Consider the following 26,779-nt stretch of genomic DNA (forward strand, 5'->3'; position numbering starts at 1 on the left):
TGTAGGGTATAGAGTGTAAGGTATAGAGTGTAGGGTATAGAGTGTAGAGTGTAGGGTATATAGTGTATGGTATAGAGTGTAGGGTGTAGAGTGTAAGGTATAGAGTGTAGTGTATAGAGTGTATGTTATAGAGTGTAGGGTATGAAGTGTAGAGTTTAGGGTATAGAGTGTAGGGTATAGAGTGTATGGTATTGAGTGTAGGGTATAGAGTGTAGAGTGTAGGGTATAGAGTGTAGGGTATAGAGTGTAGGGTATAGAGTGTATGGTATAGAGTGTAGGGTGTAGAGTGTAGGGTATAGAGTGTAGGGTATAGAGTGTAGGGTATAGAGTGTAGGGTATAGAGTGTAGGGTATAGAGTGTAGAGCGTAGGGTATAGAGTATAGGGTATAGAGTGTATGGTGTAGAGTGTAGGGTATAGAGTGTATAGTGTAGGGTATAGAGTGTAGGGTATAGAGTGTAGGGTATAGAGTGTAGGGTATAGAGTGTAGAGTGTATGGTATAGAGTGTAGAGTGTATGGTATAGAGTGTAGGGTATAGAGTGTAGGGTGTAGTGTGTAGAGTGTAGGGTATAGTGTGAAGGGTATAGAGTGTAGGGTATAGAGTGGAGGGTATAAAGTGTAGGGTGTAGGGTATAGAGTGTAGGGTATAGAGTTTATGGTATAGAGTGTAGGGTATAGAGTGGAGGGTATAGAGTGTAGAGTAAGGTATAGAGTGTAGTGTATAGAGTGTATGTTATAGAGTGTAGGGTATAGAGTGCAGAGTTTAGGGTATAGAGTGGAGGGTATAGAGTGTAGGGTATAGAGTGTATGGTATAGAGTGTAGGGTGTAGAGTGTAGGGTATAGAGTGTAGGGTATAGAGTGTATGGTATAGAGTGTAGGGTATAGAGTGTAGAGTGTAGGGTATAGAGTGTAGGGTATAGAGTTTAGGGTATAGATTGTAGAGTATAGAGTGTAGAGTGTAGGGTATAGAGTATAGGGTATAGAGTGTATGGTGTAGAGTGTAGGGTATTGAGTGTATAGTGTAGGGTATAGAGTGTAGGGTATAGAGTGTAGAGTGTAGGGTATAGAGTGTATGGTATAGAGTGTAGGGTATAGAGTGTATGGTATAGAGTGTAGGGTGTAGAGTGTATGGTAGAGAGTGTAGAGTGTAGGGTATAGAGTGTAGGGTATAGATTGTAGGGTATAGATTGTAGAGTGTAGGGATCAGAGTGTAGGGTATAGAGTGTAGAGTGTATGGTATAGAGTGTAGGGTATAGAGTGTAGAGTGTAGGGTATAGAGTGTATAGTATAGAGTGTAGGGTATAGAGTGTAGGGTATAGAGTGTATGGTGTAGAGTGTATGGTATAGAGTGTAGGGTATAGAGTGTAGAATATAGAATGTAGTGTGTAGAGTGTAGGGTATAGAGTGTAGGGTATAAAGTGTAGAGTGTAGGGTATAGAGTGTAAGGTATAGAGTGTATGGTATAGAGTGTAGAGTGTAGGGTATAGAGTGTAGGGTATAGAGTGTAGAGTGTAGGGTATAGAGTGTATGGTATAAAGTGTAGGGTGTAGAGTGTATGGTATAGAGTGTATGGTATAGAGTGTAGGGTATAGAGTGTAGGGTATAGAGTATAGGGTATAGAGTGTAGGGTATAGAGTGTATGGTATAGAGTGTAGGGTATGGAGTGTAGTGTATAGAGTGTAGGGTATAGAGTGTAGGGTATAGAGTGTAGAGTTTAGGGTATAGAGTGTAGGGTGTAGAGTGTATGGTATAGAGTGTATGGTATAGAGTGTAGGGTATAGAGTGTAAGGTATAGAGTGTAGTGTATAGAGTGTATGTAAGAGATTGTAGGGTATAGAGTGTAGGGTATAGAGTGTAGGGTATAGAGTGTAGGGTATAGAGTGTATGGTATAGAGTGTAGGGTGTAGAGTGTAGAGTGTAGGGTATAGAGTGTATGGTATAGAGTGTAGGGTATAGAGTGTAGGGTATAGATTGTAGGGTATAGAGTATAGAGTGTAGGGTATAGAGTATAGAGTATAGAGTGTATGTTGTAGAGTGTAGGGTATAGAGTGTAGGGTATAGAGTGTAGGGTATAGATTGTAGGGTATAGAGTATAGAGTGTAGGGTATAGAGTATAGAGTATAGAGTGTATGGTGTAGAGTGTAGGGTATAGAGTGTATGGTATAGAGTGTAGAGTATAGAGTGTAGAGTGTAGGGTATAGAGTGTAGGGTATAGAGTTTAGGGTATAGATTGTAGAGTATAGAGTGTAGAGTGTAGCGTATAGAGTATAGGGTATAGAGTGTATGGTGTAGAGTGTAGGGTATAGAGTGTATAGTGTAGGGTATAGAGTGTAGGGTATAGAGTGTAGAGTGTAGGGTATAGAGTGTATGGTATAGAGTGTAGGGTGTAGAGTGTATGGTACAGAGTGTAGGGTTTAGAGTGTAGAGTGTAGGGTATATAGTGTATGTTATAGAGTGTATGGTGTAGAGTGTAGGGTATAGAGTGTAGAGTGTAGGGTATAGAGTGTAGGGTATAGAGTGTAAGGTATAGAGTGTAAGGTGTAGAGTGTAGGGTAAAGAGTGTAGGGTATAGAGTGTAGGGTATAGAGTAGGGTATAGACTGTAGGGTATAGACTGTAGGGTATAGAGTGTAGAGTGTAGGGTATAGAGTGTATGGTATAGAGTGTAGGGTGTAGAGTGTAGGGTAGAGAGTGTAGAGTGTAGGGTATAGAGTGTATAGTATAGAGTGAAGGGTATAGAGTGTAGCGTGTAGAGTGCAGGGTATAGAGTGAACGGAATAGAGTGTAGGGTATAGAGTGTAGGGTATAGATTGTAGAGTGTAGGGATTAGAGTGTAGGGTATAGAGTGTAGAGTGTATGGTATAGAGTGTAGGGTATAGAGTGTAGGGTATAGAGTGTATAGTATAGAGTGTAGGGTATAGAGTGTAGAGTGTAGGGTATAGGGTGTAGCGTGTAGGTTATAGAGTGTAGGGTATAGAGTGTATGGTGTAGAGTGTATGGTATAGAGTGTAGGGTATAGAGTGTAGAATATAGAATGTAGTGTGTAGAGTGTAGGGTATAGAGTGTAGGGTATAAAGTGTAGAGTGTAGGGTATAGAGTGTAGGGTATAGAGTGTAGGGTATAAAGTTTAGAGTGTAGAGTGTAGGCTGTAGAGTGTAGAGTGTAGCGTGTAAGGTATAGAGTGTAGTGTATAGAGTGTAGGTTATAGAGTGTAGAGTTTAGGGTATAGAGTGTAGGGTATAGAGTGTAGGGTATAGAGTGTATGGTATAGAGTGTATGGTATAGAGTGTAGGGTATAGAGTGTAGGGTATAGAGTGTAGGGTGTAAAGTGTAGGGTATAGAGTGTAGGGTATAGAGTGTAGGGTATAGATCGTAGGGTATATAGTGTAGGGTATAGGGTATAGAGTGTATGGTGTAGAGTGTAGGGTATAGAGTGTAGAGTGTAGGGTATAGAGTGTATGGTATAGAGTGTAGGGTGTAGAGTGTATGGTATAGAGTGTAGGGGGTATAGAGTGTAGAGTGTATGTTATAGAGTGTAGGGTATAGAGTGTATGTTATAGAGTATAGGGTATAGAGTGTAGAGTGTAGGGTATAGAGTGTAGGGTATAGAGTGTAGGGTATAGAGTGCAAGGTATAGAGTGTAGGGTGTTGAGTGTAGGGTATAGAGTGTATGGTATAGAGTGTAGGGTATAGAGTGTATGGTATAGAGTGTATGGTATAGAGTGTAGGGTATAGAATGTATGGTATAAAGTGTATGGTATAGAGTGTAGAGTGTAGGGTATAGAGTGTAGGGTATAGAGTGTAGAGTGTAGGGTATAGAGTGTATGGTATAAAGTGTAGGGTGTAGAGTGTATGGTATAGAGTGTATGGTATAGAGTGTAGGGTATAGAGTGTAGGGTATAGAGTATAGGGTATAGAGTGTAGGGTATAGAGTGTAGGGTATGGAGTGTAGGGTATAGAGTGTAGAGTGTAGGGATTAGAGTGTAGGGTATAGAGTGTAGGGTATAGAGTGTAGAGTTTAGGGTATAGAGTGTAGGGTGTAGAGTGTATGGTATAGAGTGTATGGTATAGAGTGTAGGGTATAGAGTGTAAGGTATAGAGTGTAGTGTATAGAGTGTATGTAAGAGATTGTAGGGTATAGAGTGTAGGGTATAGAGTGTAGGGTATAGAGTGTAGGGTATAGAGTGTATGGTATAGAGTGTAGGGTGTAGAGTGTAGAGTGTAGGGTATAGAGTGTATGGTATAGAGTGTAGCGTATAGAGTGTAGGGTATAGAGTGTAGGGTATAGATTGTAGGGTATAGAGTATAGAGTGTAGGGTATAGAGTATAGAGTGTATGGTGTAGAGTGTAGGGTATAGAGTGTAGGGTATAGAGTGTAGGGTATAGAGTGTAGGGTATAGAGTGTAGGGTATAGAGTGTAGGGTGTAGAGTGTATGGTATAGAGTGTAGGGTATAGAGTGTAGGGTATAGAGTGTAGAGTGTAGGGTATAGAGTGTAGGGTATAAAGTGTATAGTGTAGGGTATAGAGTGTAGGGTATAGAGTGTAGGGTATAAAGTGTAGGGTGTAGAGTGCAGATTGTAGGGTATAGAGTGTAAGGTATAGAGTGTAGTGTATAGAGTGTATGTTATAGAGTGTAGGGTATAGAGTGTAGAGTTTAGGGTATAGAGTGTAGGGTATAGAGTGTAGGGTATAGAGTGTAGGGTATAGAGTGTATGGTATAGAGTGTAGGGTATAGAGTGTAAGGTATAGAGTGTAGTGTATAGAGTGTATGTAAGAGATTGTAGGGTATAGAGTGTAGGGTATAGAGTGTAGGGTATAGAGTGTAGGGTATAGAGTGTATGGTATAGAGTGTAGGGTGTAGAGTGTAGAGTGTAGGGTATAGAGTGTATGGTATAGAGTGTAGGGTATAGAGTGTAGGGTATAGATTGTAGGGTATAGAGTATAGAGTGTAGGGTATAGAGTATAGAGTATAGAGTGTATGTTGTAGAGTGTAGGGTATAGAGTGTAGGGTATAGAGTGTAGGGTATAGATTGTAGGGTATAGAGTATAGAGTGTAGGGTATAGAGTATAGAGTGTATGGTGTAGAGTGTAGGGTATAGAGTGTATGGTATAGAGTGTAGAGTATAGAGTGTAGAGTGTAGGGTATAGAGTGTAGGGTATAGAGTTTAGGGTATAGATTGTAGAGTATAGAGTGTAGAGTGTAGCGTATAGAGTATAGGGTATAGAGTGTATGGTGTAGAGTGTAGGGTATAGAGTGTATAGTGTAGGGTATAGAGTGTAGGGTATAGAGTGTAGAGTGTAGGGTATAGAGTGTATGGTATAGAGTGTAGGGTGTAGAGTGTATGGTACAGAGTGTAGGGTTTAGAGTGTAGAGTGTAGGGTATATAGTGTATGTTATAGAGTGTATGGTGTAGAGTGTAGGGTATAGAGTGTAGAGTGTAGGGTATAGAGTGTAGGGTATAGAGTGTAAGGTATAGAGTGTAAGGTGTAGAGTGTAGGGTAAAGAGTGTAGGGTATAGAGTGTAGGGTATAGAGTAGGGTATAGACTGTAGGGTATAGACTGTAGGGTATAGAGTGTAGAGTGTAGGGTATAGAGTGTATGGTATAGAGTGTAGGGTGTAGAGTGTAGGGTAGAGAGTGTAGAGTGTAGGGTATAGAGTGTATAGTATAGAGTGAAGGGTATAGAGTGTAGCGTGTAGAGTGCAGGGTATAGAGTGAACGGAATAGAGTGTAGGGTATAGAGTGTAGGGTATAGATTGTAGAGTGTAGGGATTAGAGTGTAGGGTATAGAGTGTAGAGTGTATGGTATAGAGTGTAGGGTATAGAGTGTAGGGTATAGAGTGTATAGTATAGAGTGTAGGGTATAGAGTGTAGAGTGTAGGGTATAGGGTGTAGCGTGTAGGTTATAGAGTGTAGGGTATAGAGTGTATGGTGTAGAGTGTATGGTATAGAGTGTAGGGTATAGAGTGTAGAATATAGAATGTAGTGTGTAGAGTGTAGGGTATAGAGTGTAGGGTATAAAGTGTAGAGTGTAGGGTATAGAGTGTAGGGTATAGAGTGTAGGGTATAAAGTTTAGAGTGTAGAGTGTAGGCTGTAGAGTGTAGAGTGTAGCGTGTAAGGTATAGAGTGTAGTGTATAGAGTGTAGGTTATAGAGTGTAGAGTTTAGGGTATAGAGTGTAGGGTATAGAGTGTAGGGTATAGAGTGTATGGTATAGAGTGTATGGTATAGAGTGTAGGGTATAGAGTGTAGGGTATAGAGTGTAGGGTGTAAAGTGTAGGGTATAGAGTGTAGGGTATAGAGTGTAGGGTATAGATCGTAGGGTATATAGTGTAGGGTATAGGGTATAGAGTGTATGGTGTAGAGTGTAGGGTATAGAGTGTAGAGTGTAGGGTATAGAGTGTATGGTATAGAGTGTAGGGTGTAGAGTGTATGGTATAGAGTGTAGGGGGTATAGAGTGTAGAGTGTATGTTATAGAGTGTAGGGTATAGAGTGTATGTTATAGAGTATAGGGTATAGAGTGTAGAGTGTAGGGTATAGAGTGTAGGGTATAGAGTGTAGGGTATAGAGTGTAAGGTATAGAGTGTAGGGTGTTGAGTGTAGGGTATAGAGTGTATGGTATAGAGTGTAGGGTATAGAGTGTATGGTATAGAGTGTATGGTATAGAGTGTAGGGTATAGAATGTATGGTATAAAGTGTATGGTATAGAGTGTAGAGTGTAGGGTATAGAGTGTAGGGTATAGAGTGTAGAGTGTAGGGTATAGAGTGTATGGTATAAAGTGTAGGGTGTAGAGTGTATGGTATAGAGTGTATGGTATAGAGTGTAGGGTATAGAGTGTAGGGTATAGAGTATAGGGTATAGAGTGTAGGGTATAGAGTGTAGGGTATGGAGTGTAGGGTATAGAGTGTAGAGTGTAGGGATTAGAGTGTAGGGTATAGAGTGTAGGGTATAGAGTGTAGAGTTTAGGGTATAGAGTGTAGGGTGTAGAGTGTATGGTATAGAGTGTATGGTATAGAGTGTAGGGTATAGAGTGTAAGGTATAGAGTGTAGTGTATAGAGTGTATGTAAGAGATTGTAGGGTATAGAGTGTAGGGTATAGAGTGTAGGGTATAGAGTGTAGGGTATAGAGTGTATGGTATAGAGTGTAGGGTGTAGAGTGTAGAGTGTAGGGTATAGAGTGTATGGTATAGAGTGTAGCGTATAGAGTGTAGGGTATAGAGTGTAGGGTATAGATTGTAGGGTATAGAGTATAGAGTGTAGGGTATAGAGTATAGAGTGTATGGTGTAGAGTGTAGGGTATAGAGTGTAGGGTATAGAGTGTAGGGTATAGAGTGTAGGGTATAGAGTGTAGGGTATAGAGTGTAGGGTGTAGAGTGTATGGTATAGAGTGTAGGGTATAGAGTGTAGGGTATAGAGTGTAGAGTGTAGGGTATAGAGTGTAGGGTATAAAGTGTATAGTGTAGGGTATAGAGTGTAGGGTATAGAGTGTAGGGTATAAAGTGTAGGGTGTAGAGTGCAGATTGTAGGGTATAGAGTGTAAGGTATAGAGTGTAGTGTATAGAGTGTATGTTATAGAGTGTAGGGTATAGAGTGTAGAGTTTAGGGTATAGAGTGTAGGGTATAGAGTGTAGGGTATAGAGTGTAGGGTATAGAGTGTATGGTATAGAGTGTAGGGTATAGAGTGTAAGGTATAGAGTGTAGTGTATAGAGTGTATGTAAGAGATTGTAGGGTATAGAGTGTAGGGTATAGAGTGTAGGGTATAGAGTGTAGGGTATAGAGTGTATGGTATAGAGTGTAGGGTGTAGAGTGTAGAGTGTAGGGTATAGAGTGTATGGTATAGAGTGTAGGGTATAGAGTGTAGGGTATAGATTGTAGGGTATAGAGTATAGAGTGTAGGGTATAGAGTATAGAGTATAGAGTGTATGTTGTAGAGTGTAGGGTATAGAGTGTAGGGTATAGAGTGTAGGGTATAGATTGTAGGGTATAGAGTATAGAGTGTAGGGTATAGAGTATAGAGTGTATGGTGTAGAGTGTAGGGTATAGAGTGTATGGTATAGAGTGTAGAGTATAGAGTGTAGAGTGTAGGGTATAGAGTGTAGGGTATAGAGTTTAGGGTATAGATTGTAGAGTATAGAGTGTAGAGTGTAGCGTATAGAGTATAGGGTATAGAGTGTATGGTGTAGAGTGTAGGGTATAGAGTGTATAGTGTAGGGTATAGAGTGTAGGGTATAGAGTGTAGAGTGTAGGGTATAGAGTGTATGGTATAGAGTGTAGGGTGTAGAGTGTATGGTACAGAGTGTAGGGTTTAGAGTGTAGAGTGTAGGGTATATAGTGTATGTTATAGAGTGTATGGTGTAGAGTGTAGGGTATAGAGTGTAGAGTGTAGGGTATAGAGTGTAGGGTATAGAGTGTAAGGTATAGAGTGTAAGGTGTAGAGTGTAGGGTAAAGAGTGTAGGGTATAGAGTGTAGGGTATAGAGTAGGGTATAGACTGTAGGGTATAGACTGTAGGGTATAGAGTGTAGAGTGTAGGGTATAGAGTGTATGGTATAGAGTGTAGGGTGTAGAGTGTAGGGTAGAGAGTGTAGAGTGTAGGGTATAGAGTGTATAGTATAGAGTGAAGGGTATAGAGTGTAGCGTGTAGAGTGCAGGGTATAGAGTGAACGGAATAGAGTGTAGGGTATAGAGTGTAGGGTATAGATTGTAGAGTGTAGGGATTAGAGTGTAGGGTATAGAGTGTAGAGTGTATGGTATAGAGTGTAGGGTATAGAGTGTAGGGTATAGAGTGTATAGTATAGAGTGTAGGGTATAGAGTGTAGAGTGTAGGGTATAGGGTGTAGCGTGTAGGTTATAGAGTGTAGGGTATAGAGTGTATGGTGTAGAGTGTATGGTATAGAGTGTAGGGTATAGAGTGTAGAATATAGAATGTAGTGTGTAGAGTGTAGGGTATAGAGTGTAGGGTATAAAGTGTAGAGTGTAGGGTATAGAGTGTAGGGTATAGAGTGTAGGGTATAAAGTTTAGAGTGTAGAGTGTAGGCTGTAGAGTGTAGAGTGTAGCGTGTAAGGTATAGAGTGTAGTGTATAGAGTGTAGGTTATAGAGTGTAGAGTTTAGGGTATAGAGTGTAGGGTATAGAGTGTAGGGTATAGAGTGTATGGTATAGAGTGTATGGTATAGAGTGTAGGGTATAGAGTGTAGGGTATAGAGTGTAGGGTGTAAAGTGTAGGGTATAGAGTGTAGGGTATAGAGTGTAGGGTATAGATCGTAGGGTATATAGTGTAGGGTATAGGGTATAGAGTGTATGGTGTAGAGTGTAGGGTATAGAGTGTAGAGTGTAGGGTATAGAGTGTATGGTATAGAGTGTAGGGTGTAGAGTGTATGGTATAGAGTGTAGGGGGTATAGAGTGTAGAGTGTATGTTATAGAGTGTAGGGTATAGAGTGTATGTTATAGAGTATAGGGTATAGAGTGTAGAGTGTAGGGTATAGAGTGTAGGGTATAGAGTGTAGGGTATAGAGTGTAAGGTATAGAGTGTAGGGTGTTGAGTGTAGGGTATAGAGTGTATGGTATAGAGTGTAGGGTATAGAGTGTATGGTATAGAGTGTATGGTATAGAGTGTAGGGTATAGAATGTATGGTATAAAGTGTATGGTATAGAGTGTAGAGTGTAGGGTATAGAGTGTAGGGTATAGAGTGTAGAGTGTAGGGTATAGAGTGTATGGTATAAAGTGTAGGGTGTAGAGTGTATGGTATAGAGTGTATGGTATAGAGTGTAGGGTATAGAGTGTAGGGTATAGAGTATAGGGTATAGAGTGTAGGGTATAGAGTGTAGGGTATGGAGTGTAGGGTATAGAGTGTAGAGTGTAGGGATTAGAGTGTAGGGTATAGAGTGTAGGGTATAGAGTGTAGAGTTTAGGGTATAGAGTGTAGGGTGTAGAGTGTATGGTATAGAGTGTATGGTATAGAGTGTAGGGTATAGAGTGTAAGGTATAGAGTGTAGTGTATAGAGTGTATGTAAGAGATTGTAGGGTATAGAGTGTAGGGTATAGAGTGTAGGGTATAGAGTGTAGGGTATAGAGTGTATGGTATAGAGTGTAGGGTGTAGAGTGTAGAGTGTAGGGTATAGAGTGTATGGTATAGAGTGTAGCGTATAGAGTGTAGGGTATAGAGTGTAGGGTATAGATTGTAGGGTATAGAGTATAGAGTGTAGGGTATAGAGTATAGAGTGTATGGTGTAGAGTGTAGGGTATAGAGTGTAGGGTATAGAGTGTAGGGTATAGAGTGTAGGGTATAGAGTGTAGGGTATAGAGTGTAGGGTGTAGAGTGTATGGTATAGAGTGTAGGGTATAGAGTGTAGGGTATAGAGTGTAGAGTGTAGGGTATAGAGTGTAGGGTATAAAGTGTATAGTGTAGGGTATAGAGTGTAGGGTATAGAGTGTAGGGTATAAAGTGTAGGGTGTAGAGTGCAGATTGTAGGGTATAGAGTGTAAGGTATAGAGTGTAGTGTATAGAGTGTATGTTATAGAGTGTAGGGTATAGAGTGTAGAGTTTAGGGTATAGAGTGTAGGGTATAGAGTGTAGGGTATAGAGTGTAGGGTATAGAGTGTATGGTATAGAGTGTAGGGTATAGAGTGTAGGGTATAGAGTGTAGGGTATAGATTGTAGGGTATAAAGTGTAGGGTAGAGACTGTAGGGTAGAGAGTGTAGTGTATAGAGTGTATAGTATAGAGTGTAGGGTATAGAGTGTAGGGTGTAGAGTGTAGGGTATAGAGTGTAGGGTATAGAGTGTAGGGTATAGAGTGTAGGGTATAAAGTGTAGGGTGTAGAGTGCAGATTGTAGGGTATAGAGTGTAAGGTATAGAGTGTAGTGTATAGAGTGTATGTTATAGAGTGTAGGGTATAGAGTGTAGAGTGTAGGGCATAGAGTGTAGGGTATAGAGTGTATAGTATAGAGTGTAGGGTATAGAGTGTAGGGTATAGAGTGTAGGGTATAGAGTGTAGGGTGTAGAGTGTAGGGTATAGAGTGTAGGGTATAGAGTGTATGGTATAGAGTGTAGGGTATAGAGTGAATGATATAGAGTGTAGGGTATAGAGTGTAGAGTGTAGGGTATAGAGTGTAGGGTATAGAGTGTAGAGTGTAGGGTATAGAGTGTATGGTATAGAGTGTAGAGTGTAGGGTATAGAGTGTAGGGTATAGAGTGTAGGGTATAGAGTGTAGGGTATAGATTATAGGGTATAGAGTATAGAGTGTAGGGTATAGAGTATAGAGTATAGAGTGTATGGTGTAGAGTGTAGGGTATAGAGTGTAGGGTATAGAGTGTATGTTATAGAGTATAGGGTATAGAGTGTAGAGTGTAGGGTATAGAGTGTAGGGTATAGAGTGTAGGGTATAGAGTGTAAGGTATAGAGTGTAGGGTGTTGAGTGTAGGGTATAGAGTGTATGGTATAGAGTGTAGGGTATAGAGTGTATGGTATAGAGTGTATGGTATAGAGTGTAGGGTATAGAATGTATGGTATAGAGTGTATGGTATAGAGTGTAGAGTGTAGGGTATAGAGTGTAGGGTATAGAGTGTAGAGTGTAGGGTATAGAGTGTATGGTATAAAGTGTAGGGTGTAGAGTGTATGGTATAGAGTGTATGGTATAGAGTGTAGGGTATAGAGTGTAGGGTATAGAGTATAGGGTATAGAGTGTAGGGTATAGAGTGTAGGGTATGGAGTGTAGGGTATAGAGTGTAGAGTGTAGGGATTAGAGTGTAGGGTATAGAGTGTAGGGTATAGAGTGTAGAGTTTAGGGTATAGAGTGTAGGGTGTAGAGTGTATGGTATAGAGTGTATGGTATAGAGTGTAGGGTATAGAGTGTAAGGTATAGAGTGTAGTGTATAGAGTGTATGTAAGAGATTGTAGGGTATAGAGTGTAGGGTATAGAGTGTAGGGTATAGAGTGTAGGGTATAGAGTGTATGGTATAGAGTGTAGGGTGTAGAGTATAGAGTGTAGGGTATAGAGTGTATGGTATAGAGTGTAGCGTATAGAGTGTAGGGTATAGAGTGTAGGGTATAGATTGTAGGGTATAGAGCATAGAGTGTAGGGTATAGAGTATAGAGTGTATGGTGTAGAGTGTAGGGTATAGAGTGTAGGGTATAGAGTGTAGGGTATAGAGTGTAGGGTATAGAGTGTAGGGTATAGAGTGTAGGGTGTAGAGTGTATGGTATAGAGTGTAGGGTATAGAGTGTAGGGTATAGAGTGTAGAGTGTAGGGTATAGAGTGTAGGGTATAAAGTGTATAGTGTAGGGTATAGAGTGTAGGGTATAGAGTGTAGGGTATAAAGTGTAGGGTGTAGAGTGCAGATTGTAGGGTATAGAGTGTAAGGTATAGAGTGTAGTGTATAGAGTGTATGTTATAGAGTGTAGGGTATAGAGTGTAGAGTTTAGGGTATAGAGTGTAGGGTATAGAGTGTAGGGTATAGAGTGTAGGGTATAGAGTGTATGGTATAGAGTGTAGGGTATAGAGTGTATGTTATAGAGTGTAGGGTATAGAGTGTAGAGTGTAGGGTATAGAGTGTAGAGTGTAGGGTATAGAGTGTAGGGTATAGTGTAAGGTATAGAGTGTAGGGTGTTGAGTGTAAGGTATAGAGTGTATGGTATAGAGTGTAGGGTATAGAGTGTATGGTATAGAGTGTATGGTATAGAGTGTAGGGTATAGAGTGTAGGGTATAGAGTGTAGAGTGTAGGGTATAGATTATGGTATAAAATGTAGGGTGTAGAGTGTATGGTATAGAGTGTAGGGTATAGAGTGTAGGGTATAGAGTGTAGGGTATAGCGTGTATGGTATAGAGTGTAGGGTATGGAGTGTAGGGTATAGAGTGTAGAGTGTAGGGATTAGAGTGTAGGGTATAGAGTGTAGGGTATAGAGTGTATGTTATAGAGTGTAGGGTATAGAGTGTAGAGTTTAGGGTATAGAGTGTAGGGTATAGAGTGTAGGGTGTAGAGTGTATGGTATAGAGTGTATGGTATAGAGTGTATGTTATAGAGTGTAGGGTATAGAGTGTAGAGTTTAGGGTATAGAGTGTAGGGTATAGAGTGTAGGGTGTAGAGTGTAAGGCATAGAGTGTAGTGTATAGAGTGTATGTAAGAGATTGTAGGGTATAGAGTGTAGGGTATAGAGTGTATGGTATAGAGTGTAGGGTATAGAGTGTAGAGTGTAGGGATAGAGTGTATGGTATAGAGTGTAGGGTATAGAGTGTAGGGTATAGAGTGTAGGGTATAGTGTAAGGTATAGAGTGTAGGGTGTTGAGTGTAAGGTATAGAGTGTATGGTATAGAGTGTAGGGTATAGAGTGTATGGTATAGAGTGTATGGTATAGAGTGTAGGGTATAGAGTGTAGGGTATAGAGTGTAGAGTGTAGGGTATAGATTATGGTATAAAGTGTAGGGTGTAGAGTGTATGGTATAGAGTGTAGGGTATAGAGTGTAGGGTATAGAGTGTAGGGTATAGCGTGTATGGTATAGAGTGTAGGGTATGGAGTGTAGGGTATAGAGTGTAGAGTGTAGGGATTAGAGTGTAGGGTATAGAGTGTAGGGTATAGAGTGTATGTTATAGAGTGTAGGGTATAGAGTGTAGAGTTTAGGGTATAGAGTGTAGGGTATAGAGTGTAGGGTGTAGAGTGTATGGTATAGAGTGTATGGTATAGAGTGTATGTTATAGAGTGTAGGGTATAGAGTGTAGAGTTTAGGGTATAGAGTGTAGGGTATAGAGTGTAGGGTGTAGAGTGTAAGGCATAGAGTGTAGTGTATAGAGTGTATGTAAGAGATTGTAGGGTATAGAGTGTAGGGTATAGAGTGTATGGTATAGAGTGTAGGGTATAGAGTGTAGAGTGTAGGGATAGAGTGTATGGTATAGAGTGTAGGGTATAGAGTGTAGGGTATAGATTGTAGGGTATAGAGTATAGAGTGTAGGGTATAGAGTATAGAGTGTATGGTGTAGAGTGTAGGGTATAGAGTGTATAGTGTAGGGTATAGAGTGTAGGGTATAGAGTGTAGGGTATAGAGTGTAGGGTATAGGGTGTAGGGTGTAGAGTGTATGGTATTGAGTGTAGGGTATAGAGTGTAGGGTATAGAGTGTAGGGTATAGAGTGTAGGGTATAAAGTGTAGAGTGTAGGGTATAGAGTGTAGGGTATAGAGTGTAGGGTATAAAGTGTAGGGTGTAGAGTGCAGATTGTAGGGTATAAAGTGTAGTGTATAGAGTGTATGTTATAGAGTGTAGGGTGTAGAGTTTAGGGTATAGAGTGTAGGGTATAGTGTGTAGGGTATAGAGTGTATGGTGTAGAGTGTAGGGTATAGAGTGTAGGGTATAGAGTGTATCGTGTAGGGTATAGAGTGTAGGGTGTAGAGTTTAGGGTATAGAGTGTAGGGTATAGAGTGTATGGTATAGAGTGTAGGGTATAGAGTGTAGAGTGTAGGGTATAGAGTGTAGAGTATAGGGTATAGAGCGTAGGTTATAGATTGTAGGGTGTAGAGTGTAGGGTAGAGACTGTAGGGTATAGAGTGTAGGGTATAGAGTGTAGGGTATAGATTGTAGGGTATGGAGTGTAGAGTGTAGGGTATAGAGTATAGGGTATAGAGTGTATAGTGTAGGGTGTAGAGTGTAGGGTATAGAGTGTAGGGTATAGCGTGTAGGGTATAGAGTGTAGGGTATAGAGTATATAGTGTAGGGTATAGAGTGTAGGGTATAGAGTGTAGGGTATAGAGTGTAGGGTATAGAGTGTAGGGTATAGAGTGTAGGGTATAAAGTTTAGAGTGTAGGGTATAGAGTGTAGGGTGTAGAGTTTAGGGTATAGAGTGTAGGGTATAGAGTGTAGGGTGTAGAGTGTAGGGTATAGAGTGTATGGTATAGAGTGTAGGGTATAGAGTGTAGAGTGTAGGGTATAGAGTGTAGGGTATAGAGTGTAGGGTATAGAGTGTATGGTATAGGGTGTAGAGTGTATGGTATAGAGTGTAGGGTATAGAGTTTAGGGTATAGAGTGTAGGGTGTAGAGTGTAGGGTATAGAGTGTGGGGTATAGAGTGGAGGGTGTAGAGTGTAGGGTATAGAGTGTAGGGTATAGAGTGTAGGGTATAGAGTGTAGGGTATAGAGTGTAGGGTATAGATTGTAGGGTATAGAGTGTAGAGTGTAGGGTAGAGAGTGTAGAGTGTAGGGTATAGAGTGTATACTATACAGTGTAGGGTATAGAGTGTAGCATGTAGAGTGCAGGGTATAGAGTGTAGGGTATAGAGTGAACGGAATAGAGTGTAGAGTGTAGGGTATAGAGTGTAGGGTATAGAGTGTAGGGTATAGAGTGTAGAGTGTAGGGATCAGAGTGTAGGGTATAGAGTGTAGAGTGTATGGTATAGAGTGTAGGGTATAGAGTGTAGGGTATAGAGTGTAGAGTGTATGGTATAGAGTGTAGGGTATAGAGTGTAGGGTATAGAATGTAGGGTATAGAGTGTTGGGCTATAGAGTGTAGGGTACAGAGTGTAGGGTATAGATTGTAGGGTATAGCGTCTAGGGTATAGAGTGTAGGGTATAGAGTGTAGGGTATAGAGTGTAGGGTATAAAGTGTAGCGTGTAGGGTATAGAGTGTAGGGTATAGAGTGTATGGTATAGAGTGTAGGGTATAGAGTGTAGAGTGTAGGGTATAGAGTGTAGGGTATAGAGTGTAGGGTATAGATTGTAGGGTATGGAGTGTAGAGTGTAGGGTGTAGAGTATAGGGTATAGAGTGTATGGTGTAGAGTGTAGGGTATAGAGTGTATAGTGTAGGGTATAGAGTGTAGGGTATAGAGTGTAGGGTATAGAGTGCAGAGTATAGGGTATAGAGTGTAGGTTATAGATTGTAGGGTATAGAGTGTAGAGTGTAGGGTATAGGGTGTAGCGTGTAGGGTATAGAGTGTAGGGTATAGAGTGTAGGGTATAGAGTGTAGGGTATAGAGTGTAGGGTATAGAGTGTAGATTGTAGGGTGTAGAGTGTATGGTATAGAGTGTAGGGTATAGAGTGTAGAGTGTAGAGTGTAGGGTATAGAGTGTAGGGTATAGAGTTTAGGGTATAGAGTGTAGGGTGTAGAGTGTAGGGTATAGAGTGTGGGGTATAGAGTGTAGGGTGTAGAGTGTAGGGTATAGAGTGTATGGTATAGAGTGTGGGGTATAGAGTGTAGGGTATAGAGTGTAGGGTATAGAGTGTAGGGTATAGAGTGTAGGGTATAGATTGTAGGGTTATATAACAGCAAGGACAGTACTTCCAATAACCAATAATTCCCAGTCTAGCAGCGGGTTAAAGGGTAAATATAAAACTTAACTTTTACTTAGATCCTTATAAAACTCACAAACAAAAACCAAAAGTGAAACACAAGTGCCAGTGTTTTTAAAAAGCCGAGAACGACCACAAAAAACACAAAACAGACTACAGGTAAAAACCAAATACAACGATGTTTGTAGATCACTCATATGTTTAGGGCATTGTTACCCATATGGTGCTACAACAATAGATGAGCAAGCTCAGCAGGTAATAGAAGGCGGGCCGCACCCCAACCTTTTAGATTCAAACCCACCAATAGTACCAGAATACACATATGCCTCAAAAAAATAGATACATATAGGCATATGTTCAATGGGTATCTATGCGTGGATACATATACTAGCAGCGTTATATTTTATACTCATCCTGTGGGACCAATGCTCTCAGCGATGCCCCTCTCACAGAGTTTTCGGGACTTTGATGCGGATCATGCCATACTATCCATTAATCCCGGCAGAGGTCTATGTCTCCCGACGTGTTTCTTTTTTCAAATCATCAGGGGTGTGATGACATATATTCTCTCATGTATACGAGCGTTGCTACTCCATATGAGCTTTACCTGTCTTAAATAGTTTTCTCCATGCAGCGCGTGCGTGGCTGCCGGCAACCCATTTCCGGTTGCTGTCGCCCGCACGCTGCGCATCTCAGGATGACGTAGCCGCCATGTGTATCTCCAGGCCGCGTGCTTCCGGTTATCGGAGAATCACTTCCGGTCTCCCGGGGACGCGAATAGCGCTACACAAATTGCTGTGCTTAAAGGTGCCGCAAAGCCCGAGTAGGCGGACATTTTCGGGAGGTGCGCCCATCATTTCCCTTAGATGATTACATGCCGCATCCTGACCCAAACACGTCATAGTCGTCTCATGATCACATGATCAGAGTCGCGCTTCAAATAACCCCAATGAGCTCCTTATTAATCAAACCAGCTCTGGGTTCCGCACATCCACAATATGTATATCAGCACACTCCCTGTGGATGCTGTCCCTTTAATAAAGGTAATGTGCATTTTTACATAGTCCACATTCTTATCATACCAGCAGCGGAATATTGATTTTAATAGTGTCTCATTCTTCAGGAAAACCCCTCACACAGATATCGGATCAGTAGATGAAATACAGTTTGTAATAATGAACAAACCGAGCAAATAAAAAACCGGAAAAATACAAAAAGTAATAAACACTTTGAAAAAATATATATACCTATACATTACGTATGGCTGAAGCAAAACAAAAGCAAAAAGTAAAAAAGTAAAAAAGAAAAAGAGAAAAAGAAAAAAGAAGAAAAAAGGGACGAAGGAAAAAAGGGGGGGACACGATGAACCTCCTTCCCATATACCCATACCAGGGAAAGGACAGTAAAGGGTGACCCTTCAGTCTTCCCCCTATTATCCCCTAGCTACACAAAACCTGCCTAACGCGGAGGTTGGCACCCTAAGAACCTGCGCAGAGGCGCCCCCACTCAACGGCGGCTGTCCCTATTCTAGAGTCCCTATTGAGCATCTATACCTACAAGAAGGAAGAAAAGTTGAGTTGCTCGTTAAGGCCCATAGGGCTTTGAGTTTGCAAGCGAAAAATCCACCTACATTCTCTTTGCAGAATACGTTTGTCCCAGTCACCCCCTCTCTGGGGTTGGGCAATTCTCTCTATCCCCATAAATTTCACTCCTCTCAGATTGCCATTGTGAAATGTATTAATATGGTTCGCTACAGGGGTATCTTTTTTATTGATGGTATCCCTATGATGTTTTCCAACTCTTCTTCTTAGTTCTCTACTGGTCTTTCCTACATACTCGATACCACATATACACGTAATCTTATATAGAACACCTCTAGTTTTGCAATTAATGAACTGGTGTATAGAAAAACTTTTCCCTGTCACATTGCTCCTAAATTCTTTACCCTGACTAATAGAGCCACAATACTTGCAGTTACCACATTTATAGCACCCCTTACTGTTCATCTCCTCTTCAATCCTCCCCATCCACCTCACCTCCTCCTCCAAACTGTTCCTTAACATACAATCCTCTGTCTCCAAGCACAGACAGCCCCCTCAAGCCCTCTCCTGCTCCCACCTGCTAACACTTTCTCTGCTCCTTCTTACTGCTGGTGATATCTCTCCAAATCCTGGTCCTCCTCACCATATTCCCACAATCATTTCTACCTCCCATCCACGCTCTAGCACAAACTTCCGTAACCTCTCTAACCTAATACCCATTCACCCAGCCCCCGCTTCCCCAGTCCCACTAACGGGAGCTCTGTGGAACGCTCGCTCTGTCTGCAACAAGCTCTCCTACATCCATGATCTCTTTGTTACTACCAAACTTTCCTTCCTTGCCATCACCGAAACCTGGCTCACCCCCTCTGACTCAGTCTCCCCTGCTGCACTCTCTTACGGTGGCTTCCACCTTTCCCACACACCCCGCCCCAGCAGCAAACATGGCGGAGGAGTTGGTTTTCTCCTGTCAGATAACTGCTCCTTCACCCCAATCCCACTGCCACCCTCTGTTACCCTCCCTTCCTTTGAGGTGCACTCTATGCGCATCTATTCCCCCACCAACCTCCAACTGGCTGTCATTTACCGCCCCCCAGGGCCAGCCACCATCTTCTTTGACCACTTCACCACCTGGCTACTTCATTTCCTTTCTGCGGACATCCCCACTATCATCATGGGCGACTTCAACATACCCATTGACACTTCCCTCTCAGCTGCCACTAAACTTCTATCTCTCACTTCCTCCTTCAGCCTCACTCAATGGTCTTCTGCAGCCACTCACAAAGACGGTCACACACTGGACCTCATCTTCACCCGCCTCTGCTCTCTATCTAACCTCTCTAACTCACCTCTTCCTCTCTCTGACCACAACTTTCTCACATTCTCATCTCTCTCCACTCCATGTCTACAATCCCCACCCCACAAACTTTCACACCCTCGCAGAAATATTAAACATCTTGACCTACATTCATTCTCTGAATCCCTCCTCCCCCTCACAGACATAAGTTCCATACACAATGCGGATGACGCTGCTGCTCTATATAATACCACAATAGCTGTAGCTTTGGAATCTGCTGCCCCACTAACACATACCAATGCTCGCAAAATCAACAGACAGCCCTGGCACACCAGCCTGACCAAAGAACTTAGGCGAGCTTCCAGAGCTGCTGAGCGCAGATGGAAAAGATCCCACTCTAACGAGCACTTCATCGCATTCAAACAGTCCCTCACTACTTTCAAGACCACACTTGCCACAGCTAAACAAACCTACTTCTCATCTCTCATATCCTCCCTCTCTCACAACCCTAAACAGTTATTCAACACCTTCAATTCTCTCCTCCGTCCCCCAGCACCTCCTCCCTCCCCACTTATCTCTGCTGAAGACTTTGCCTCATTTTTCAAGCAGAAGATTGATAGCATTAGAGACAGTTTTGGTCAACAACCCCCAGAGCTCTTCCTCCCGATTTCACAGCCCTCCACCTCCAAAACCAACTTCTCCACCATTACAGAAGATCAACTCTCCACTCTACTCTCAAGATCACATCTCACCACCTGTGCACTTGACCCACTCCCATCCCACCTCATCCCAAACCTCACCACAATCTTCATCCCAACCCTAACCCATCTCTTCAACTTATCTCTAACAACTGGTGTTTTCCCCTCAAGCTTTAAACATGCCTCCATCACACCTATCCTCAAAAAGCCCTCTCTTGACCCATCCTCTGTATCTAGCTATCGCCCTATATCACTTCTCCCCTATGCCTCCAAACTACTGGAACAACACGTTTACCTTGAACTGTCCTCCCATCTCTCTTCCTGCTCCCTCTTTGACCGCCTACAATCTGGCTTCCGGTCACACCATTCCACCGAAACTGCCCTAACTAAAGTCACCAATGACCTCTTAACCGCCAAGAGCAAGCGACACTACTCTGTCCTCCTCCTCCTCGACCTGTCGGCTGCCTTTGACACAGTGGACCATTCCCTATTATTACAAACCCTCTCATCCCTTGGCATCGCAGACTTGGCCCTATCCTGGATCTCATCATACCTAACAGACCGGACATTCAGCGTCTCCCACTCACACACCACCTCCTCACCTCGCCCTCTATCTGTCGGAGTCCCACAAGGTTCAGTCCTTGGGCCCTTGCTCTTCTCCATTTACACCTTTGGCCTGGGACAGCTCATAGAATTTCATGGCTTTCAGTATCACCTCTATGCTGACGACACACAGATCTACATCTCTGGACCAGATATCACCTCCCTTCTAACCAGAATCCCTCAATGTCTGTCCACTATTTCATCCTTCTTCTCCGCTAGATTTTTGAAACTTAACATGGACAAAACAGAATTCATCATCTTTCCCCCATCTCACGCGACCCCCCCAACGAACCTATCAATTACAGTAAATGGCTGCCCACTCTCCCCAGTCCCACAAGCTCGCTGCCTCGGGGTAATCCTTGAAGCTGATCTCTCCTTCAAACCACATATCCAAGCCCTTTCCACTTCCTGCCGACTGCAACTCAAAAATATTTCACGAATCCGTTCATTCCTCAACCATGAATCTGCAAAAACCCTAGTCCATGCCCTCATCATCTCTCGCCTTGACTACTGCAACCTCCTGCTCTGTGGCCTCCCCGCTAACACTCTCGCACCCCTCCAATCTATTCTAAACTCTGCTGCCCGACTAATCCACTTGTCCCCCCGCTATTCCCCGGCCTCTCCCCTCTGTCAATCCCTTCACTGGCTCCCCATTGCCCAGAGACTCCACTACAAAACCCTAACCATGACGTACAAAGCCATCCACAACCTGTCTCCTCCATACATCTGTGACCTCGTCTCCCGGTACTTACCTACCCGCAACCTCCGATCCTCACAAGATCTCCTACTCTACTCCCCTCTTATCTCCACTTCCCACAATCGTATACAAGATTTCTCTCGCGTATCACCCCTACTCTGGAACCCTCTACCACAACACATCAGACTCTCGCCTACCATCGAAACCTTCAAAAAGAACCTGAAGACCCACCTCTTCAGACAAGCCTACAACCTGCAGCTACCACCGATCGACCAAACCGCTGCATGACCATCTCTACCCTCACCTACTGTATTCTCACCCATCCCTTGTAGATTGTGAGCCCTCGCGGGCAGGGTCCTCATTCCTCCTGTACCAGTTATGACTTGTATTGTTTAAGATTATTGTACTTGTTTTCATTATGTATACCCCTCCTCACATGTAAAGCGCCATGGAATAAATGGCGCTATAACAATAAATAATAATAATAATAATAATAATAATAATACGACCACCTAACCAGGTGGAATCAGAGGTAGACACAGAGGGTTGGGTGAAATGACTGTGGACCACTCTATCCTTGATTGAGCGACCTTTCTTAAAAGTAATCTGTGGTGATGTTAGGGTATAGAGTGTAGGGTATAGAGTGTAGGGTATAGAGTGTAGGGTGTAGAGTGTAGGGTATAGAGTGTAGGGCATAGAGTGTAGGGTATAGAGTGTAGGGTGTAGAGTGTGGGGTATAGAGTGTAGGGTATAGAGTGTGGGGTATAGAGTGTACGGTATAGAGTGTAGGGTATAGAGTGTAGGGTATAGAGTGTAGGGTATAGAGTATAGGGTATAGAGTGTAGGGTATAGAGTGTAGAGTGTAGGGTGTAGAGTGTATGGTATAGAGTGTAGGGGGTATAGAGTGTATGTTATAGAGTGTAGGGTATAGAGTGTATTTATAGAGTGTAGGGTATAGAGTGTAGAGTGTAGAGTGTAGGGTATAGAGTGTAGGGTATAGAGTGTAAGGTATAGAGTGTAGGGTGTTGAGTGTAAGGTATAGAGTCTATGGTATAGAGTGTATGGTATAGAGTGTATGGTATAGAGTGTATGGTATAGAGTGTATGGTATAGAGTGTAGGGTATAGAGTGTAGGGTATAGAGTGTAGAGTGTAGGGTATAGATTATGGTATAAAGTGTATGGTGTAGAGTGTATGGTATAGAGTGTATGGTATAGAGTGTAGGGTATGGAGTGTAGGGTATAGAGTGTAGAGTGTAGGGATTAGAGTGTAGGGTATAGAGTGTAGGGTATAGAGTGTATGTTATAGAGTGTAGGGTATGGAGTGTAGAGTTTAGGGTATAGAGTGTAGGGTATAGAGTGTAGGGTGTAGAGTGTAAGGTATAGAGTGTAGTGTATAGAGTGTATGTAAGAGATTGTAGGGTATAGAGTGTAGGGTATAGAGTGTAGAGTGTAGAGATAGAGTGTATGGTATAGAGTGTAGAGTGTAGGGTATAGAGTGTAGCGTATAGAGTGTAGGGTATAGAGTGTAGGGTATAGAGTATAGAGTGTAGGGTATAGAGTATAGAGTGTATGGTGTAGAGTGTAGGGTATTGAGTGTATAGTGTAGGGTATAGAGTGTAGGGTATAGAGTGTAGGGTATAGAGTGTAGGGTATAGAGTGTATGGTATAGAGTGTAGGGTATGGAGTGTAGGGTATAGAGTGTAGAGTGTAGGGATTAGAGTGTAGGGTATAGAGTGTAGGGTATAGAGTGTATGTTATAGAGTGTAGGGTATGGAGTGTAGAGTTTAGGGTATAGAGTGTAGGGTATAGAGTGTAGGGTGTAGAGTGTAAGGTATAGAGTGTAGTGTATAGAGTGTATGTAAGAGATTGTAGGGTATAGAGTGTAGGGTATAGAGTGTAGAGTGTAGAGATAGAGTGTATGGTATAGAGTGTAGAGTGTAGGGTATAGAGTGTAGCGTATAGAGTGTAGGGTATAGAGTGTAGGGTATAGAGTATAGAGTGTAGGGTATAGAGTATAGAGTGTATGGTGTAGAGTGTAGGGTATTGAGTGTATAGTGTAGGGTATAGAGTGTAGGGTATAGAGTGTAGGGTATAGAGTGTAGGGTATAGAGTGTAGGGTATAAAGTGTAGAGTGTAGGGTATAGAGTGTAGGGTATAGAGTGTAGGGTGTAGAGTGCAGATTGTAGGGTATAGAGTGTAGTGTATAGAGTGTATGTTATAGAGTGTAGGGTGTAGAGTTTAGGGTATAGAGTGTAGGGTATAGTGTGTAGGGTATAGAGTGTATGGTATAGAGTGTAGGGTATAGAGTGTAGGGTATAGAGTGTAGCGTGTAGGGTATAGAGTGTAGGGTGTAGAGTGTAGGGTATAGAGTGTATGGTATAGAGTGTAGGGTATAGAGTGTAGAGTGTAGGGTATAGAGTGTAGGGTATAGAGTGTAGGGTATAGATTGTAGGGTATAGAGTGTAGAGTGTAGGGTATAGAATATAGGGTATAGAGTGTATGGTGTAGGGTATAGAGTGTAGGGTATAGAGTGTAGAGTGTAGGGTATAGAGTGTAGGGTATAGAGTGTAGGGTGTTGAGTGTAGGGTATAGAGTGTATGGTATAGAGTGTAGGGTATAGAGTGTATGGTATAGAGTGTATGGTATAGAGTGTAGGGTATAGAATGTATGGTATAGAGTGTATGGTATAGAGTGTAGAGTGTAGGGTATAGAGTGTAGGGTATAGAGTGTAGAGTGTAGGGTATAGAGTGTATGGTATAAAGTGTAGGGTGTAGAGTGTATGGTATAGAGTGTATGGTATAGAGTGTAGGGTATAGAGTGTAGGGTATAGAGTATAGGGTATAGAGTGTAGGGTATAGAGTGTAGAGTGTAGGGTATAAAGTGTAGAGTGTAGAGTATAGAGTGTAGGGTATAGAGTGTAGGGTATAAAGTGTAGGGTGTAGAGTGCAGAATGTAGGGTATAGAGTGTAGGGTATAGAGTGTAGGGTGTAGGGTATAGAGTGTAGGGTATAGAGTGTATGGTATAGAGTGTAGGGTATAGAGTGTAGGGTATAGAGTGTAGGGTATAGATTGTAAGGTATAAAGTGTAGGGTAGAGACTGTAGGGTAGAGAGTGTAGGGTATAGAGTGTATAGTATAGAGTGTAGGGTATAGAGTGTAGGGTGTAGAGTGTAGGGTATAGAGTGTAGGGTATAGAGTTTAGGGTATAGAGTGTATAGTATAGAGTGTAGGGTATAGAGTGTAGGGTATAGAGTGTAGGGTGTAGAGTGTAGGGTATAGAGTGTAGGGTATAGAGTGTATGGTATAGAGTGTAGGGTATAGAGTGTATGATATAGAGTGTAGGGTATAGAGTGTAGAGTGTAGGGTATAGAGTGTAGAGTGTAGAGTGTAGGGTATAGAGTGTATGGTGTAGAGTGTAGGGTATAGAGTGTAGGGTATAGAGTGTATAGTATAGAGTGTAGGGTATAGAGTGTAGGGTATAGAGTGTAGGGTATAGAGTGTAGGGTGTAGAGTGTAGGGTATAGAGTGTAGGGTATAGAGTGTATGGTATAGAGTGTAGGGTATAGAGTGTATGATATAGAGTGTAGGGTATAGAGTGTAGAGTGTAGGGTATAGAGTGTAGAGTGTAGAGTGTAGGGTATAGAGTGTATGGTGTAGAGTGTAGGGTATAGAGTGTAGGGTATAGAGTTTAGGGTATAGAGTGTAGGGTATAGATTGTAGGGTATAGAGTATAGAGTGTAGGGTATAGAGTATAGAGTGTATGGTGTAGAGTGTAGGGTATAGAGTGTAGGGTATAGAGTGTAGGGTATAGAGTGTAGGGTATAGAGTGTAGAGTGTAGGGATAGAGTGTATGGTATAGAGTTTAGGGTATAGAGTGTAGAGTGTAGGGTATAGAGTGTAGTGTATAGATTGTAGGGTATAGAGTATAGAGTGTAGGGTATAGAGTATAGAGTGTATGGTGTAGAGTGTAGGGTATAGAGTGTATAGTGTAGGGTATAGAGTGTAGGGTATAGAGTGTATGGTATAGACTGTAGGGTAGAGAGTGTAGGGTATAGAGTGTATAGTATAGAGTGTAGGGTATAGAGTGTAGGGTGTAGAGTGTAGGGTATAGAGTGTAGGGTATAGAGTGTAGGGTATAGAGTGTAGTGTATAAAGTGTAGGGTGTAGAGTGCAGATTGTAGGGTATAGAGTGTAAGGTATAGAGTGTAGTGTATAGAGTGTATGTTATAGAGTATAGGGTATAGAGTGTAGAGTGTAGGGTATAGAGTGTAGGGTATAGAGTGTATAGTATAGAGTGTAGGGTATAGAGTGTAGGGTATAGAGTGTAGGGTATAGAGTGTAGGGTGTAGAGTGTAGGGTATAGAGTGTAGGGTATAGAGTGTATGGTATAGAGTGTAGGGTATAGAGTGTATGATATAGAGTGTAGGGTATAGAGTGTAGAGTGTAGGGTATAGAGTGTAGAGTGTAGGGTATAGAGTGTATGGTATAGAGTGTAGAGTGTAGGGTATAGAGTGTAGGGTATAGAGTGTAGGGTATAGAGTGTAGGGTATAGATTGTAGGGTATAGAGTATAGAGTGTAGGGTATAGAGTATAGAGTGTATGGTGTAGAGTGTAGGGTATAGAGTGTAGGGTATAGAGTGTAGGGTATAGAGTGTAGGGTATAGAGTGTAGAGTGTAGGGATAGATTGTATGGTATAGAGTGTGGGGTATAGAGTGTAGAGTGTAGGGTATAGAGTGTAGGGTATAGATTGTAGGGTATAGAGTATAGAGAGTAGGGTATAGAGTATAGAGTGTATGGTGTAGAGTGTAGGGTATAGAGTGTATAGTGTAGGGTATAGAGTGTAGGGTATAGAGTGTAGGGTATAGAGTGTAGGGTATAGAGTGTAGGGTGTAGAGTGTATGGTTTTAAGTGTAGGGTATAGAGTGTAGGGTATAGAGTGTAGGGTATAGAGTGTAGGGTATAAAGTGTAGAGTGTAGGGTATAGAGTGTAGGGTATAGAGTGTAGGGTGTAGAGTGCAGATTGTAGGGTATAGAGTGTAGTGTATAGAGTGTATGTTATAGAGTGTAGGGTGTAGAGTTTAGGGTATAGAGTGTAGGGTATAGTGTGTAGGGTATAGAGTGTATGGTATAGAGTGTAGGGTATAGAGTGTAGGGTATAGAGTGTAGCGTGTAGGGTATAGAGTGTAGGGTGTAGAGTTTAGGGTATAGAGTGTAGGGTATAGAGTGTAGGGTATAGAGTGTAGAGTGTGGGGTATAGAGTGTAGGGTATAGAGTGTAGGGTATAGATTGTAGGGTATAGAGTGTAGAGTGTAGGGTATAGAGTATAGGGTATAGAGTGTATGGTGTAGGGTATAGAGTGTAGGGTGTAGAGTGTAGGGTATAGAGTGTAGGGTATAGAGTGTAGGGTGTTGAGTGTAGGGTATAGAGTGTAGGGTATAGAGTGTATGATATAGAGTGTAGGGTATAGAGTGTAGAGTGTAGGGTATAGAGTGTAGAGTGTAGGGTATAGAGTGTATGGTATAGAGTGTAGAGTGTAGGGTATAGAGTGTAGGGTATAGAGTTTAGGGTATAGAGTGTAGGGTATAGATTGTAGGGTATAGAGTATAGAGTGTAGGGTATAGAGTATAGAGTGTATGGTGTAGAGTGTAGGGTATAGAGTGTAGGGTATA

This window comes from Ranitomeya imitator, chromosome 7, assembly GCF_032444005.1.
Source record: "Ranitomeya imitator isolate aRanImi1 chromosome 7, aRanImi1.pri, whole genome shotgun sequence".
Classification (NCBI taxonomy): Eukaryota; Metazoa; Chordata; class Amphibia; order Anura; family Dendrobatidae; genus Ranitomeya; species Ranitomeya imitator.